At 33.2% G+C, this 20,522-nt stretch overlaps 1 long non-coding RNA gene across 1 annotated transcript; it reads right to left on the bottom strand.

Annotated features, from left to right (window-relative positions):
• Positions 1-207: 207 nt before the first annotated feature.
• LOC149568811 (uncharacterized) lies at positions 208-682 on the bottom strand. Its single transcript, XR_016361706.1, has 3 exons — positions 571-682; positions 393-456; positions 208-295 (listed from the first exon to the last, which is right to left on the bottom strand). It is a non-coding gene; the product is annotated as an uncharacterized LOC149568811 (long non-coding RNA).
• Positions 683-20,522: the final 19,840 nt, after the last annotated feature.

Raw genomic sequence — 20,522 nt, 5'->3', positions numbered from 1 at the left:
CTCCTCTTGTAGTATACGTAATGTCAAATTATGATGCCTCCTCCTATTTTGAGGAGTAGGAGGTTGCTGCACTAAAGGGGGCTCTATTGCAATAACATGTAAATGGGTTAAATTGGCACTACTCTTTTTCTTTTTTTAATTGTTACAAGTATTTAATTAACCAATAGAAAATAACATGCATGTTTCTTACCTGACAATGCCACATCATGTACAATAACATTTTGATCCACTGCTACCTTAACATGATGAACACTTGGAACATGTTCCACTCCTTCACCACGATGTTCAACATGCTCTTAAAGATTCAAAAAAAAATTACATGTCAAATTGTAATTGAAGATGTTAAATTGTATTCATAATTGTGTAATTAATTTCTAACAACAAGTTAATACCTCCACTACTATGATGCACATCATGGCCTTCATCACATGCAGGTTTTGTGATAGGATTTGAAGGCTACAGTGAATTGTTATGTGCATTATTATGCAGTCAATTTATGTTGGAAACTAACACCAAAAAAATAATTTCTCAACTATTCAATTTGATTTGCTTTTCATTTGACCAATTTACCTGTGTCTCAATTGGTGCACTAGATTTTTGGGTATGGCTTTCAGATTCTTGGCATAGGTGTGTAGCCACAATTTTATAGCCTTCCTTCAAGGCAATTTTTTTGTCTTCATCCATGGGCTCTACATTGAATTCTTAGCGCTGTATTTTTTGATTAATATCATCAGTTTTGCATGTATGATTTGATTAAAATAAATTTCTTGCAACATTATATTAAAAAAATAATATGAAATTCTATTGCTACTACTTACAAGTTGAGACTAGAGATTCATATAGCCACTAGAGTCAAGTTTGTGTTGGCCAACCTTTTCTACTCTCACTTTTGTAGCCATTGATGTATTATGTAGTCTATGAATAGTTTCAAATATGTTAGATTATATATTTACAAAGATCACTAATTAGTACATGATCACATTCTACTTAATAATATCATGACATACCTTATTTTTCCCTATTCTAGTTCATTTCCTTTATCACGTAGCCTTTTCTCTTTTGCATCTTCTACTATTTCATGTTAGGATTAAACCACAGGCAGAAATAATAGTTACATGCAAATATAAACAATATCAAAAAATAATAGATCACACAGAAAAGAACACAAGACACCAAGATTTAATATGGTTCACCCAATCCTTGGTCTATGTCCAGCAAATAGCAAGTCTGATATTATTATGATCTAGTGATTATAACCTGCTTACAATCTGTAATCCCTTATAACTCAATACTACCAGAAGAACCAATTTTGCATCACCACTATGAAAACACCTAATCCTAAGCCCTTTTATACACGTAATTTTATGCCACTTTAGGGTTACAACATGCTTGCCATATGTCAACCACAACATTAGCCATGGCCCAAAAAAAAAATTTGGGCCATTTTGGGGTGATGCCCCAAACCCCAAAGGATTTATGAAGTATGTACAGTACTTCCCTGATCAGTCACCACAAACTAACATTTCATTCCACTCCATTGATGGAATCATAGGAGGACGGTCATACTTTGGGTTCTCCTTTAAACCCCTTATATATTGGTCCCTCAAAGTCTTTATATTTTTTGATGCGCAGTGTCAAAAATATTTTTTTCCAAAAAGGTCCTCAAAAGATGTAATGAGCTATTTTTTGAATTCATGACCCTATTCATTCCACCTTTTTTAAAAATAAAATTGTTAGATCAATAATTTTAATATAGTACAATAAATGGAAGAAAAGAAAAAAATTATAGCAATGATGTGAAACTACGTAATGTTTACGTATGGTGGGTCCAAATAGCCTCAATGTCCTATCTGTTGGGCCCACTTGCCGTTGCACCAAAAGACATGACTGTTAGTGAACATGGAACACCACATAATTAACCACCTGTGGGCAAGGGAGCGCGTCGCATCACCCAACAATCTCCCCCTCAACGTGCATACCAGGTGCTTACACGGGTCGGGATGGCACCGGGGAGATTTGAACCCATGACCAAGCCAAAACCAGGCTCTGATACCAATTGTTGGGCCCACTTGCCGTTGCACCAAAAGCCATGACTGTTAGTGAACATGGAACACCACATAATTAACCACCTGTGGGCAGGGGAGCGCGTCGCATCACCCAACACTATCAAAAAGATGACCAAAGAAAACATTATTTCCTACAAAAGCATTATGGGAATATTAGTCTAAAATGAGTTATGTAAAAGTAAACTATAATTACACTGTAAATAATAATAATTTTAAGCACTTGAAAGCTCTCGTAATTTTAATAGAAACATAGTTTTCTTGTTCAACAACAATGTCCTCGCAAATGAACTAGTACTAGTCACATGGGTTGCTATAGGAAATGGATCAAATTCAGTAGTACTGGTCTCTATTTCTATATCAATTGAAGGTCTATCTATTAGTGCACAAAATAGGTACATGAGTATAAAATCCACCCAACAAAAAAAACAATGCATGATTAGCGCATTACAAAATATAGTAAAACAAGGTTTTACTAGTTGTATTTGGCATAGTCGAGGATGTTTGCATGCTCCTTGTTACTAAAAATGCACTTGACAATATCAGAGCAACGATCGAAGGAGATGTCCACATTTCATCATGAGCTAAGAATACAATATCATTAGCAAAGACATTTGCAATGGATAAAGACCAAGTGGGATACTAGCTAAAAGCATATGAAAATAAAAGTAAGTGTTATAATGTTGATGAAAACAAATAATGTCGCACAAGTTTCACTTTCAACATTAGATGTCCTATTTCAACACTGAGTAGGATGGGCTAAAAAATCAAACAAATATACCCATAATAGTCATAAGGTTAGTAACACAAACACAAGGGCTAGGTTAGGTAAGATGGCCAAGTGAAATTCATGTCATTCTTTTCTACATACCTTTCATTTGTAAAATGGTTGTAAATTTCTTGCATACTTAGTTTAAACATTTCTTGTATTTGCTTAATACATAACAAATGCTTAAGACAATGATAAATTAGTAATTACCCAATATTATAAGATTCACTTTCAATAGTCATATTTCATTTGAATATAGTAAGCATAGAATTAATCATTTATTTAAACAAGATGGAGAAGGAAAAATAGGTTAAGCTACAATGTAATCTTGTTGTTAATCTGTCAAAAAAGACACTGAATGTACTAGTTAGTAGAAGAGGAAACATAAAATTAACACCAATTTATTTTCGACTAATTCAAAATGGTCCAGCTACTGATGCCAACACACATAATTGACCTTGCTCGTGTACCTAACTTTCGAAACACATTAGTGCATTAAATAACTTTTTTTGGTCTTAATATATTGTTGGTACCTACCTCTAATGTTACTTTTATATTAGAATTTTAAACTTTTATGAGACATCTTATACCTCTAATATTACTTCTATATTAGAATTACAAACTTTTTTGAGACATTTTAAACCTCTATTTATTTACTTATGGTCACTTACAATATTGTTGAAAGCATATTAGATATATTCAAATTATAAGGAATTTAAATTTAGGTCACTTGATTGACTCTATTCATTTTAATTCTAAATGAATTATTTTATTAAAATTAATAGAATAGGTGAAGTGGTATTTTTCAAAAAAAAATATTGATTCTTCTTGCAACAGCAATCTAGATGTATCTAGAATTGGTTAAGATGTGTTCTTTATTCTTGTGACTTTTGAAGAATATTCTAATGAGGGTTGAAAGAAGATAATATGTAATATGATATGAATTTCACTAGACTGACATCTATTTTCAAACAATGGGAGTTTTCAATCAGTGAATTCTAAATTAAGATAATTATATTCTTTTGAAAAAGGAGGATTCGAATAGTGATGCTTTAATCCTCATTTTATCCCATGTGAATCTTGTGTTGTCGCATTTTAAGAAATCAAACGTACCATGAATCAGTAGCCATGAATGTCTAATTAAATACCAAACTTTGCTGAGGAACTAGAATGTGCAAGTCATATTACAATGTCTGGAAACCCTATGTCTAATTTAGTAGATTAGCATTGATTTAACTAGAGTAATCTTGTTGTTACATGGATCTGTTAACAGTAAATAAGTTCTTAGTTGAACTCGGTGGTCATAACACTCTCACCTTTCATAGTCAAGCACAATCTAAACTAGTTCAAATAGAGACCCAAGTATGGAATAGCACTCAATCATAGCTACTTGAAATAAACTCAACAGTGTGATAATACTATAATTTTTAGTAATGTTGTAAAGAGAAAGTGTTACTTACACGAAGTTTGTGTGCTAAAACCCTCACCATGTTCACCATGCAATCTCGTAGGTGTCACAAATTGTTGTAGAAGAACACGTAATATTTTTTTATGGAGACTAATTACTGCTTACCTTCAAAGATTGGACTCTACATATTAGTTCTTCTTCGAGTGCCTCTGTATCCTCACTTATTTCACCCTTGATGATAATTTTAAGAATTTTATCACTGCATCTTTTTATGATTTGGTGGGCCATGAACATGGGGTCAATACTAAGGGCGATGTCATCTAGAAATGATGCCTATATTTCAAATTGCATTTGATTTGCTATCATTTTAGCTTTTCCCTATCAATAAGTATCAAGTTGTGACATCAATATTAGTTAGATTCCATCAAAATAACTCCAAAGCCATAAAAAAAAGAGCATAATAATATGACATTTTTCTCTATAAAATTTGAACAATTACAATAATTAAGGTTTACCTCCACTAAAGAAGGTGTGCGAGATGGTGCATCCTTGCCTATGGTTGGTGGTCTATCCATGTTGCCCTGTGAAAAAATATTAGTAATTCTTATCAATTAGTAGTGAAATGAAAGTAATAAACTTACCAAAAAAAAATTATTAATAAAACAGTAGATTGTATATTGGAGTCAATATTAATTAGAGGCAATTGGTTTAAATGTTATGCTTACCAGTCCCATGATAGGGAATTTTTTTGTATCTACATGATTCAAATTGTAATCTATCAGAAGCTCTTCCCCTACACTTATTGATTTTATCGCACATACAAAAACATGATTTCCCTCAAATGCCTCGAATATACAATTCAGGCACTTATTAGTTGACACAAGTTGAGAACTATTTATAAATCATGCAATATTCCCTATTGCTTTTGGCCTTCCATCAATATACATAGAGAGCCTTTTACTTTGATCATTTTTTTTGTATTGTATATAATTTGGTGACAATGCATACCTATGCACACTTTTTTTATATTGCACAATCTACATCCAATTATTGTAATTGTAACAAGGTCCTACATACTCCATCAATTCAACAACTTTATTGTACCATTATGCCATCCATGGAAAATAGGCCCAAACCATGTAATGAAGTTGGAGCTATGTGATATATCCTTTCATTAACAGAAAAAACAGTGTTACCTAAAGGTAATTCCTTGGCTAGCCATTCTTTCTTAAGATGTGTGTACCTTAAGGGAACCTTCCTATCACCTTCACTCTTATTATCATAAGAACATGACCCCCCTCATCAAGAAAAAATTGCATTCGTTTATTGAATTTTCTTCTATTCTTTTTCCCTCTAGTTGATCTCCCTATTTCAAACCTACTAATGTCTCACTTTTGTCTTCTATTCTTGCATTTTCCTCACTCGAGGAAGATAGATCAGAAAAATACCTATTTGGTGATACTTGCAATCCATAAAATGAGAGACATACTAGGACTAAAGTTTATGTTGACAGTAAAAAGAAGACATGCAAATTAAAATTTGTATATATAGGGTCTATTGACTTATACCTATCAATATTCCATGTGACCGTGCAAGATCCTGGTCAAAGGCATTGAATATATCTTAAGTTAGCCAAAAATTTGGTCTAATTAATGTGAATATACTGAATTCAAATTCACCCATGTTATAATGAATGAAAAGTGGTCTATTTAAATGCTCTATATACTACAAATTACATAGCAAACAAAAATTACATGATGCATTCATTGAAATTATTGTATATTTTATAATTCCTTACCTCTACTTTATGTGTGGTAGCTATGTGCATAAAAGTGAGTCACACTTATATAGACCCTTATTTCCAAGGTACTATATGAATTAGAGAACTTAGATAGTGACCTATAGCTTCTTATCCATGACGTGTGGGTTATGCAAATATGGCTTTCAAATGAACCAAACATGGAAATACATCACAAGGTACACCATGAAATGGAAGATTCAAAAATGCAATGCAAGTAAACTATAAATGGTATGCAAGATATAAACAAGAATGGTAGATTACAAAAACCCCTATTTATACTAGGTGTGTTAAGATATATGCAATGAATTAAAGCTATGTGAATCTAAGCTAAAAGAATGAGACAAGAAGATAGAAGTTCTCCACAAGCAATGAGGTCTTCAATCCTATAGCATAACGGTAGCAAAAGAGTGGATGTAAGAATGAGATAAGAAGATAGAAGTTCTCCACAAGCAATGAGGTCTTCAAATCCTATAGCATAATATTAGCCAAAATTATATGTCCTTAAGAGAGGAAGAGCCTCCTTTTTAAAGAAAAATGGATAGTTGAGATCAAATTCAGGGGATTGATGATCAAGGGTGGAGATTCATTCAAAGATGAGTGGATGGGTCCATTTTTTATTATTAATTTCAAAATTGAGGAGCATTTTTGAATTTTAAAATGAGCACTTTGATTAAAAAATAGATTATGGATCCATTTTGAAAAAAAAAAAAATTCCACCTATTATGAATAAAATATTAATTTTTATCCATTATGAATAAAATATTAATTTCCATCCAATATGAATAAAATATTAATTTCCATCCATCATGAGTATAATATTAATTTCCTTGAACCCATTATGAATAAAATACTAATTTCCTTAAACCCATTATGAATAAAATATTAATTTCCATAAACCCACTATGAATAAAATATTCATAATGGAATTAAGATCCCATTTTGAATATAAATTTCATTTTTGGAGATAAACGTCAAATTTGAATTTATTTGAAATTAATATTCATGTGTATTTGTCAAATGGGTTGTAATAGTTTATTTGAATTAATTGATTTTATTCATTTTAATTCTCATCATGATGAAAAATTCTCCATTTAGGATTCTAACCAATTTTGAGTGATTACAGTTTCCCTTCTTTGACTAATGTGTGATCAACATGGGAACACATGCAGTCAAAGAATAGAAAAAGATAAGAATTCCTCATCTAATATGTGATCGATATGGGAACACATTAAATGAAGAAGCTATGATAGCAAATAGATAGATAGCTCTAACTTCAAAGAATAAAGCCATTCTATAACTAATGTGTGATCGATATGGGAACACATGTAGTCAAATAATAAAGAGACTATAATAGAAATAGATGTAGAAAGCATTGAGTGATCAAACTAATAGCCATAGTTCTAAACACTAGAAAAATAGATTAAGAGCAAATGGAAATGGTCAAGCATATGCTCCAAATAAAATGGTCAAGCAAATGGAGATGGGACAAATCATAACTTCAAATGAGTACTAACAAGTCCAAGCAGATAGCAGATAGCCAATCAATAACTAGTAGCAAACAACTGAGGGCAAATAGAAAATAGCAAACAACTGGTAACAAATAGCTGAAAGCAAAGCATTTAGAATTTTTTGCCCCCTCAGGATCAAAATTGAAATGAGATAGAGGAGCTACAGAAAGGAGAAAAAGTTGATCAAATCCAATTAAACAAAATTCCATGATGAGAATTAAAAGATGAGATGCCCCAATTTGACCAAGAAGGATGAAGCATGAGAAATAGGTCAAATCAAGAAGAAAGTGGAAATGAAGTGAAATGAAAGAAAGAGAGAGAGATGGAGAGAGATGGAAAATGAAGAAGAAGAAGAAAGGGTCATTGCCCCAGGAGGAAGACTAGACCTCAAATGGCAGTCAACTACACAAAAGAAAAGAAAAGAAAAATGAGCTTTTGACCCATGAATTTAGATTTCAATCTCGAAAATGAATCCAAGATGTCAAGATTAAGTAAAGGTGCAAGTAGGTCAAAATAAGAATATTAAACTGAGATAATGAAATGAAAATATTGAGAAAGATATAGAGACATGATTGAGAAAAAGGAAAAATGTGAATGCAGTTGACTGATACATCCCAGATAGATAAAGGAGACTCTTCCAACACTCAAAGATGCAAAAGCTAAAATGAACCTGACATGCAAGCTAATATGAAAATGCAAGGTGTACCCATGAGATACATACATGTTGGTCCTTCATATTAGTTTTTACCATTAAGCACTTGCAATAAGGCCACAAGATGTTAGACAAGCCTCACTGATATTTCTATCATGAGAATATGAATATGACATTAGTCAAAGTTATGTTGGAATGATATGTAAGCATCAAGGCACATGAAGCTAGAATGACCAAAACACCTATTCCATTTGATTTAGCAAGTGAACATAAGCATCAGAGCATAAATTCTAGGATGACTAGAATGTTTCTTGCATACAAGCACACCAGACACATGAGAGATCCTTCTTATGCTAAGTAATTAGGAAGTATTATGTCCACAACAAACCTTGCATTCGTAACCTAAGACAAAATTTTGCTAAGTATACTTGCAATGACCAGTATGTTCATTCAGAGAATGAGTATCAATATTTACTATAGCATAGAGAACTCACTCAAATAGATAAGAAGAAGAACCAACCTCACTAAAACATCCATGTAAAATGAGTTGAGGTACACACGATCATCCAACACAAGATAGAGGCTCTTACAGTAGACACCCCTTTTATATGTATTCTTCATATCATTGGAACTAAACCATCAAGAAGAAAACAAAGAAAAGATCAGGCCTCATAGTCCTTGCTCCTCTAGTTTTGAACATCATTGAATTGCAAGAGACATGTAACTGAAGAAAAGAAAACATCACATAGTCTTTGTTTATTACACACTAGTGTGTGATAATGTTAAATAGTGTGTAGTTTTTTTTTATACTATTGAATAAGGTGAAAGTGGGAGTCAGTTAAAACCATTGAAGGATAGTGGAAATCCAAGAATCATGTCATATCATGAAAAATAAAGCATCCAATGAATGAAACAAGTGAAAAGTGTAGTAACAAAGGATGTGTGAGACACTTATCCACCACTATCCAATTTAATATTGACAATTCAACAAACAACTTTGCCTACTCCCAATATTGCTTTGGTGTGTTGCAATGATAGGATAAATGAAATCATATATAGAGACAATAATTTACATTGGATTTTTTCTATAAATAAGCAATTAGATTGATCAAACCAATTCACAAGTCTTCAAGTTTATCAGTGTCTTGAGAAATTTGTGTCAAGCAAATAGAGCTTGCGAATTATTACAGTCATGGTCAATGCTCAAGATAAAGCACAACAAGAACCACAGATGGTAGACACTAGAAAGTAAGGATGGATGGATGAGGAAAATGATAGCTTGGTTGACAGAATGTGGCGAAGGAGACAGAAAAGAGAAAAGTGCAGGTGATCAAAACCAAGAGGAGCATCTTCTCATCAAAGTGTTTGTAGGTTCAATCTAGAAGTGGTTGGAGCAAGTCAAGTGGATCTACTAGTCCAGGGTCCAATAAAGGACAACGCAGAGGACCCTACCTTGCTTTAATTGTTAACGGAGAGTGCAATGTAGCTCGTAGAGAAAAAGAAACCAACAAAGAAAATAAGATCACCAAGCGTGGAAAGACTTAGTGAGACTATAGATGTACATATTAGTTTCAAAAATAGCCAAGCAAAGGAGAAAATTCTAATAGAGGAGCCTTCCCAAGATGTGGAGCAAGGACCGGTGATAAATCTAGTTGCATCATTGTGGAGGCAAGGAAAAAGCATCCTAGGAGGTATAATCAACATACCTGAGGAGAACACAAGTGGTTTTTTCAATTTTTCATTTCATCTATTTAAAGAAGCACAACCTAGTGTTATTTTACAACTAGTTAATGATGCAATCGTGGTGATGGAATCAGAGCTAAATAAAGTGTTGGTGGTGTAGACACCTAAATTTTATTACACTATTTTAGTAATCCTATTTAGTTATCTAAAAAGGCATTATTAATTAAATTTCTATTTAATTAATCCTTTGTCATCCCCTAGTTGATTAATTTAATTAATCATCTATAGTCCTAATTGATAAATCAAATAATCTATCATTTATCAATTAAATCCTATTCTTCTATCTAATTCCAAAAATCCCCATTTATTAAATAAATCTATTTGATAAATGAAATCCTCAAATTCAAAAACCCCTAACCTATCTCTAATCCTCCATTTAGCCTAATCCACCCCATCCACCCATACTAACCAAGCTTAGCCACTAACTCACCCACCCTCATTAATGTCATCCACTTGCACATCTCTAACATTCCTAATCTAATCCTAAACCCAAGCCTAATCCACCCCCTAATGTTGTCACATTCCTTAAACAAGTTTAAGACTTTCCTAATCCAAACCAAAGTCTCCCCTCAAAAATCCCAAACACCAAGTCATGAGTGCTCTTACAAAACATAAAAGACTCTTACAAGCCCGCTCATGACTCTTACATCCATCTTCCACACTCTTCCCTCTTCCACACTCATTCCTCTTACATCCCTCTTACATACTCAACCTCACTCATCATGCCTTTAACCAACCCTTTACCCTACCCTCTCACACTCATCCTCCTTGTGACAAGTGTCACCTTCCCATTGGTGCTAAACAAGCACAATCCATGTGCTCTCCTTTGAGTGCATCCTAGCCCTCCTTAAGCCTTCATCCATTCTTGCATCTAAGCCCTCCATCCCTCTACCCCTTAGCCTATAAATTGAATCCCATCCCAAGCCATATCATCAACAATCTTTGAGCTAAAGTTACCATGCTATTTTGAGAACCAAAGCCATCAATCTCACCCTTATAATGCCAAATTGAGAGCTCACAAAGCTACCAATTTGCCATTACCCATCTCCATTGAAGCAACTTTTGAGCATCTTGAGCATACATCCGCAGCAAAAGGACACATCTACAAAATCCAGAAAGCATGGAGTGTTTTCTCTTGTGAGGTTTGCACTTCTTGTTTGCTTTCTTTGTCTAAACATATATGTGAATTTAGTTTTTGGTTTGTGAATGTTTACCTTATTTGTTAATGTTCTTTGCATACTAAATCTTGTTCTACAGGTGGTAGAGACAGAGTGGGCTGATAATGCAGTGAAAGAAGCTAAGTTCTTTCAAGGTTTGATCAAGAGAGCTTGAGAAGATGGGGTGTGCGAGGAGGCCAAATGTTTAGAAGCAGTACTTTTAGCAAAGCGAGCATGAGCAAAGACCATAGAGGCATCTCTATTGGTGGAGTAAATCCAAAATGAACTGCTCTTGTTGTGAGCGCAGGTGGAAGCTTTCAAAGAAATGATGGCAAAGATGGATGCCATAGCATATCGGTCACAAGAGCACCTGAATGCTACAAATGCAAGGATTACACACTTCATGAATCAAATGCATGAGGTGAAGCATGAGAGGGTCTTAGAAAATGACTGCAAACACCTATAAGGCAGAGTGGGACATTGCTCAATAGGTGAAAATGCTACCTAGGTTAGCAAAGCTATGACTAGATATGAATGAAGTCATGGAGAAGTTCAAGAAGCTAGCATGAGAGGTACCATACTACATGGGACTGCATCATCAAGTAGTCCCACCAAAGAATAGGAGAGGAATATCCTTCTTAGATAGGATTTTTATAGCACAGATGAATACTCTGTTGAGATGTGGGCATATCCTAATTCCTATGGATACAATTTAAGAAGGTGTAAGACTAACAATAGGAGCTTCATCATCTGGAACTGCACAAACAAGTGTGCCCCAAGTTAGAAATTTGAATGTCCAACCTCTATGAGGAGGAGCTCAATGAGCATGCACTATTTTTTTGTTGGTGTATGGAGTTTGGAAACAAATGTTCTTGTGTTGTCATTTGGATGGTTTGTAAGCAATGCTCATTTATTAAAGAAATAAAATTGACAATTTGTTTTGTTATCAAAACATTTATTGTATGGCATATGATGTGTTGAAAATATGGGTTTGTTGAGGTGAAGTATTTCGAGAATATTAACTTGGAACCTTGCCAATATTTTTAGATGAACTTGGTTGAGGTAGACATGGCCTTCCAATCTAGAGGAGGCACTTATAAATGGACACTAGACAAATATGAAAATATTGGATCATTGAAAAAAAAATGTCAGTGAATACTTAACTTGGTAGAAAATGAAACAATGTTTCAATTTTTATGGAATATATGGATGTTTTTGAAGTTTTATGAGTTTTATGATTTTTTTTGAGTATTTTTGAAACTATTATGACTTTTTTTTTTAAATATTTTTTTTATGTTTTTGGATTTTTTGAATCTAAAGCTTAGCATAGCTCAAATAGCATTAATGGGATTGATGCAAAGTGTTCAAGAATTTACAAGACTTAAAGCAGTAGAAATCTCATCGATAGTAGTGTGACAGTAGACAAACATAGCTAGAACAACTGGTGACTGATGCACAAGAGATTCTTGAGTAAGAACATCTCTTTAGTAAGATGACGACAATAGACAAACATAGTTGGAACAATTGGTGACTGATGCACAAGAGACTCCTGAAAAGCATCAAGATATGACCCTTTAGACTTGGTAGGTTGTCTTTTGAATAATGTGAGAACGTATGCATAAGCAGAAGTAGCAAATTGAAAGCAAAAAAATGCACAAAGCAAGAAATTGTACAAAAACCAAGAATTTTTATTATTTATTTTTGTGTTTCTTCAGCATCATATATGATTTTTTTGAATTTTTAAGAATGACTTAAAGGATACTAGCCCTCAATCAAGATCACTTAAATTTTCCCCAATGTCTAGCAAGGTGTAGGATATGACGAAGTAGAAAGCTAATGGATAAGAAAAGATGGAGAGGCAAGGAGTATGAAGTGACTGAAAGTGATCCTCAAGGACTAACTCCTCAAGAGTGCCCAAGCTAGGTAAAGATAGCCATATGAAGCATATTTTGGATAAGCAGTGGAAGCAAGGAGCAAGAGATAGCAGGAGCATAAGCTAATAAGTGAGATGTCATAGAGGCATAGAAGCCAATAGAAAGAACAGAATGATGGAATGTCATGAAAGAAGGCAGTCTAAAGAGTGAACATGCCAATAGAGTGTAGTGATCAAGATCAAGGATTCGAGTGGATAGGATACCGATAAGATAGCAATAGGAATAAAGCTAGATATGAACAATATGAGAAAACAAGCAATATAGGGTGAGTGATAGATAAGATAGCCAATGTGCTTGGATAGCTCAACAACATCAAGATCAAAGAGAGAAGAGGGAATGGATGGATTATGGAAGAATAAGATAGCCATAAGAAGTGGTTTTCACCAAGGCATGTTTTCATTATAATTATTATTTTTTTAAAATTTTAGAAAGAGCTCAAGGTTTTTCAAGTTAGATAGCACTCTTGTAGGAAAGATAAGTCATGATAAGCCAAGATCATATAAATGTATGCTCAAAGATGTTGATAACGTAACATAAGGGAGATAGTAGAAATGGTATATGGAGCATAAGGTTTTAAGATTTGGATGAGATAAGTGGGATGGAAGGATAGTTAATAGGGTATGGAAAGGGATGTGAAAGGGTAGAAGAAAAAGTGGGCAAGATTAACATTGAAACACACCTTGAAGGGTAGTGGAATGATGGACAAAATATGGATGAGATAGCTTGAGGTTTCGATATAATAGTTTTAGAGGGAAATGGAGTGGAAGGTTTTGAAACCTTTTTAGCAAGATGTTTTGAAGAAGGTGGATTGGAAGCCTTTGGAAACTTGAATGTCAACTTTGAATTATTCTTAATATTCAAGTATTTCAAAAGAGACTTGGGAATCCATATAGCTTTTGAGTTTTTATTCGATGTTTTAGAGCACATTTATTTAGTACTAGATTTAGGAACCCATACTTGCTGTGGTTTATCTTTTTGATAAGTAGACCTTTGTGGTCTCTTTTGCGTATTCTCTTTCTTAACATTCACATGTCATTTAGAGGAGTCATGGCAAATGTTTAAAGATGGATTCATGCATTTGTGCTTAAGTTGATCATCCAAATTGCTTCCAAAAGACTTGGGATTTGTGGATGAATAAGGCTGATATGAATGGTTTATAGGTAAAGCTTTATGTGAAGGACTAAAGGATTTGTATCTTTGTTGATCTTGAGGTATAATAGGAGATGTAGGTGATGAGCTAGAAGTTAAAAATGGAGATGGAGGAACATAACACCTCAATATGGAAGGGATTTTTGAAGGCATTAGCTTAGATGGATAAGGACCAAGGATAAACTTAGGAGATGCAAATGGATAGTGAGAAGGAGTATCAACATCTTTAGAGCAAGCAACATAGCCAAGGCCATCAATAGACTTACAAGTAGCTTTGATAGAAGCAACATCTTTAGTGGGAACATTTAAAGCTTGAACATATGCTTGAAGTAAATTTTGAGAAGTGGAACAAGATGGAATACTTTGATCTTGACATGTTTTTGTAGATAATATAGGAATGGAAGCTTGATCATCATTAGCTTTAGTAGCACCGAAAAGGTTCGCAGCCAAGTGAAGATTAGCTTGAGTTTCTTTTAGAGACAACCCTTGAGGATAGGAATAGCTAGTGTGGAAAGCATTAGTTTCTTTTTTTGATGGAGGCATGTTGAGAAGCTTTGAAGCTTTAGGAGACACATGAATGTTGGAAGAAGCGGTGTCAAGGAAGTCACTACTAGATGTAGGTTCATCAATATGATCTTGCTCAAGAGAAGTATCCTCATCACATGAGTCATTAGAAATATCAACAATCCCATGATTAATAAGATCTTGGACTCTATGTTTCAACTCAATGCAATTTGAAGTATGATGCTCATTATTTTGATGATAAGCATAATAGATATCCAAGAATGGGTTTCTATATGAGCTAGGCTTAGGCAGCATGAGGAGTTCATTAGAAAGGAGTATTTGCAAGATAGTATCATAAGAATCCTCCAAGGGAGTGAAAAATCTTGCAAGAGTATGCTTAGAATCCCTATGGGAATAGCATGCATTCGTGCCTTCATCATTGTCTTGGTCAAAGATAGGCTTGTCATGAAAGTTTGGAATAGGCTCAAAGGAGACATCATTTTCTTTCTCTCTTAAGAGGTTTTTATAACTAGTAGATGAACATAATTGATGTTTCAAAGTAAAGCATGTAGACCTAGAAGAAGATGATGCAAGAGAAGAGGGTGTATGTGCATGCAAAGGCCTTAAGAAGGATTCATGAGAGAATTCCTTTCTCTCCTCTATCATTTTCTATTGGTCCCTTCTAACTTCCTATGTTGTGTGTAAATATATTGAAACTTCTTAGAAACAACAAGCAACTCAAGATCATCAAGAGGTAGTTGTAATATGGTATCAAAAGATTGGAAGCCCATAGTGTTAGATAAAATATCAATCATGACAAGGACTAAAAAGAGATAATAGGGTGACACAAGGTATCTTGATGTCCAAACTAGAAAAGGTAGAGTATTCACTTGTCAAGTAAAGGTAGCAATGAGCAGTGACTTGTCAAGCAAAGTGTCCAAGAAACTTATGACACTAGCAACTCAAGTCAAGAGCCAGGCAAGAAGCCAAATAGCCAAGTAGGCAAACTGATGGATAAGTAAGGACAAGTGAACAACTATCACAATCAAAGAGTGTAGTCAAGAGATCAAGGTAACCGTTTCAACCTAAAAGAAGGTCCTAGTATGCTGACATAGACCAAGAAGGTGGAAAATACCAAGAGAAGCTAGACCAAAGAGCCATTTTAAGCAAGTTCAAGCACTAGAGAGATAGCAAAGAAAACCCACATGTTGAGACTCCCCCTAGTAAAAATTCAAATAATTTATCTTGACTTCAAGTGTTTCAAGATCAAGTTCATCAATAGTTTTGAGAGACAAGCATTATTCAACAAGTAGTTCCACAAGAGACATAGAAGAGAAAAGTCTATTATTAGAAACCACAAGCCTAAAAGAGAAATGAAAATGGCTTCCTATCAAAGGCTCTAAATAGGCAGGTGACTACAAGTATTTAGTGATGAGTCATCCAATAGTGTTCAAATTTACCTCTCTATGAAGAGAGCTTCACACCAACGCCAGGGAGGTTTTGCACAATCTCTTATGAGACTACTCGAGGAAGGTTATCTTTTGAACACTATTGTCTTGCATTCCATTATGAATGCAAGCTTTATGATTTCACTCTCACTGTCCTTGTTAAGGCAAATCTTAGGAGCCCATCTATGGCTATCTAATCTACCTATGAAAAGAAAGAAAATGGAATTTGAAAGTAGGTCAGAGAATCTGATCACTCAAAAAGGATAAGAACATATCCCTACTACCTCAGTTTCTCAAACACACCAGACATGTTTTGTTCAATCATAACCTTTAATCTAAGGAAGACAATAGGCTCTTAATTAGACTAGCTATTTGTTCATTCCTTAGCTAATTCTCGTAACAAACTTGATATGTTTGGCATTCTGATTCACCATAAAAGTGAAGAACATAGGCCTAATACTAAATCTAAAATTTGAATTAACCCTCTTAACTTAGGATAGATTTTTAAAATAAATGCCATAATTTAAACAAAAAACAAAGGTTTAGTCTTACCTTATTCGAAGCTAACAAAGGCTAGGCACATTTTTAAGGGTCTTCGACATTTGTTTTAAGTCTTTGACTACATGTCTTGCAAACAAGGGTTAGAAAATTTGTTTATGCTTTTGTCTTTGACATGCGCTTTGTAGACCATGTGTAGAAATACAATTTTTTTATGAAATCCTCTTGGTAGCACCCCAAACCTGCAATAAAATATTCAAATTAGACTTCCATGATTTGGGTTGTAAGTTTTATTTTATGAAAAATCATTAAAATTTTATTAAAAATTAATTTATGATCATAAAAATCTAAAAATTTTATTTTGAGTTGAATTCAGCATCCAAAACATGCTAAAACAATTCGGATTAAAATTCAACAATTTATGGCCAAAATTAATTTTTTTAATGAAAATCATTAAAAACATTATTAAAAAATAATCGCTACTCTGAAAAATCTGATTATTTTTTGGTGAGGCTAAGATGTTATCTAAAACTTGCAATAAAAAATTCAGCCCAATTTTGCAATAAAAAATTCAGAATAAAATAAAATAAATCCAAATATTCAAAGAGGCTTTTTTGAGCCCCATGGTGGGAGCCAAAAATGTGTGCATTAAAGTGGGTCACACTTGTATAGACCCTTATATCCAAGGTACTCTATAAATTAGAGAACTTAGATGGAGGCCTATAGCTTCCTATCCATGACATGTGGTTTGTGCAAATATGGCTCGCAAATGAACCAAACATGCAAATACATCACAAGGTACACCATGAAATGGAAGATTCAAAAATGCGATGCAAGTAAACTATAAATGATATGCAAGATATAAATGAGAATGATAGATTACAAAAACCCCTATTTAGACTAGGTGTGTTAAGATATATGCAATGAATTAAAACTACATGAATCTAAGCTAAAAGAATGAGACAAGAAGATAGAAGTTCTCCACAATCAATGAGGTCTTCAATCCTGCAGCATAATGGTAGCAAAAGAGTGGATCTGAGAATGAGATAAGAAGATAGAAGTTCTCCACAAGCAATGAGGTCTTCAAATCCTGCAGCATAATATTAGCCAAAACTAGATGTCCTTAAGAGAGGAAAAGCCTCCTTTTTAAAGAAAAATGAACGGTTGAGATCAAATTCAAGGGACTGATGATTAAGGGTGGAGATTCATTCAAAGATGAGTGGATGGGTCCATTTTGTATTATTTAATTCAAAATGGAGGAGCATTTTTGAATTTTAAAATGAGCACTTTGAATATTAAAATATTAAAGTGAGCATTTTGAATATTTAAATGAGCACTTTGATTTAAAAAATAGATTATGGATCCATTTTGAATAAAATATTAATTTCCACCTATTATGAATAAAATATTAATTTTTATCCATCATGAATAAAATAGTAATTTCCATCCATCATGAATAAAATATTAATTTCCATCTATCATGACTAAAATATTAATTTCTTTGAATCCATTATGAATAAAATACTAATTTCCTTAAACCCATTATGAATAAAATATTAATTTCCATAAACCCACTATGAATAAAATATTCATAATGGAATTAAGGTCCCATTTTGAATATAAAATTCATTTTTTGAGATAAATGTCAATTTGAATTTATTTAAAATTAATATTCATGTGTATTTGTCAAATGGGTTGTAATAGTTGATATGAATTAATTGATTTTATTCATTTTAATTCTCATCATGATGAAAAATTCTCCACTTAGGATTCTGACCAATTTTGAGTGATTATAGTATCTATACAATATCATTGTATATACTCCATGACACCAAAGTTCAACACATAATATCTTAATTATACAAACATACAAGTCAAAAAAAATCTATCAATAAATCATGGCCCCATCATACTTGACATTGATTGCATGTCAATAGAAATTTCATTGATCATCATCTTCATCCATGTCGTCGTCATCATCATCATACTTGTCACTTTGATCATCATCGTCACCACCACCATCTTCATCGCCATCATTAGCATCTTCATCACATTATCATGACCATGATCGCCTTGATCATCACCATGATCATGATCATCATCATCATCATCATCACCATCATTGTCAAGATAATTGGAATCATCATCTTCTTCTTCACCATCATCATTATGTAACAGTCATTCATGATCATCATTTACTTTGTCTTCTAATTCTTCAATGTCTTCTTCTTCTATCACATTATACTTTACTGGCCTTCCTCTTAGATTATGTCAAATAACAAATGACAAACCTGATTTGTGGAACACCAAAGTAAAATACTTGCTCACATTGGCTTGGAAGAACATAGGGCTCATCTCCAACTAGCTCAAATGACATTGTATTAATCATTATAAATCCACTATCATGTTCAATAACAATCCTATCAGGATCATTTTGATTCAACCATAGCTTGTACCATTTTACAACAAATAGAAATAATTTGAATGAATAAAAGTCACACTCAAGTATATCATCCAAAATGTCATAGTATCAATTTTCAGATTGTTGAGGATGTATGTCATTTTTAGACGAAATATTGGTGAGCTCAAAAACTATACTTATCCCAAAATCACAAGTTTCTTCATTTTGTCTGACTTTTTTATGTGAAATTTATGGCTATGGTAGTACATAGCTTTGTAGTGTTTGATATAAAATTATTCAAACTTGTCAAGATTATTTGCATCGATATATGAGTTGATATTAAATTTATGGGTCATGATTAATAATCTTTCATGTACCTTTCTATCTCTTAAGTCAGATGCTAGATCAAGTACCATTGGTGTAACGTTGGGATCTTCATTATGATGAGCTTCTTTTACCAACGATGCAACACCGTCCCATGTTAATGAGTAGTCATTTTCTTGAGATTCTTGAATTTATACCATCATCTAATCAAGATTGTTTGCAATATACAAATGTAGTGCATCTTACTCATGGCCAATTATAAAGAAAATAACTAGACCAATTAGAAAAAACTTATATTGATGATGGATAAGAATTAATTAACTACAATAAACATTTTATAATTACCTCTCACTCTTTTCAATCTACCTTCCTCATCAGGTACTCCCCTTCAAATTTTCTAATAGAGTTGGGATCCCAAATGCGATCTACATAGATATTTGCTGCAAACTTTAAAAAATATTCACTACTATACACCATGGTCTGGTATACCATATATCCCTCTACCATAGAACCCTTAGAACCTACTCTTTATCAAACCAATCCCTTCATAAATTTCAAGTGTCTCTCAAACATCTACATTGACCTAGTTTGTACAGGTCCACACAATTCAATCTCCTCAACTTGATGTATGAGGTACTGTTCTTGAGCATTGATAAGAGTTCAAGGTAGACACTTTTGCATTTCAAACATAAGCTGTGAAATTTTTCTCTTCCAATATCTTTTTATCTTTTTTATCAATTTCTTTAGATGATAACCACCTAAAAGAGATTCAACATGCAAGAACATATAAACGAGATTTCAGATAAAATTATACAATAGATTATATAAAAAGTAAAGCAAGTCATAAATATAATATATGTGCAACAAATCTAAGAAATAAAACTTCTAACTTCATGTATTTTCCAAGATCATATATAACCTGTTTAATATTGTTGTCAAACTGGTGTGAGAGGGAAAGAGGTAGGATGTACTGCAATCATTAAAAATGATCATTTCAATATATTATGAAATAATACAATAGATAGTAAACGCAATTTTACAAATATATTGTAAATAGAGAACATGACTTACCTTGACAAAGGTATGTCAATCATTTGTTTTCAACTCTAGCCCAAAATCACCTTTCTTTGATACAAGAGTACTTATATTTGTAACAAATTCTA

Source organism: Cupressus sempervirens, chromosome 3, assembly GCF_028749045.1.
Source record: "Cupressus sempervirens isolate cs-2001-9-10 chromosome 3, ASM2874904v1, whole genome shotgun sequence".
Lineage (NCBI taxonomy): Eukaryota > Viridiplantae > Streptophyta > Pinopsida > Cupressales > Cupressaceae > Cupressus > Cupressus sempervirens.
This window is presented reverse-complemented; position numbering and strand designations above follow the sequence as displayed.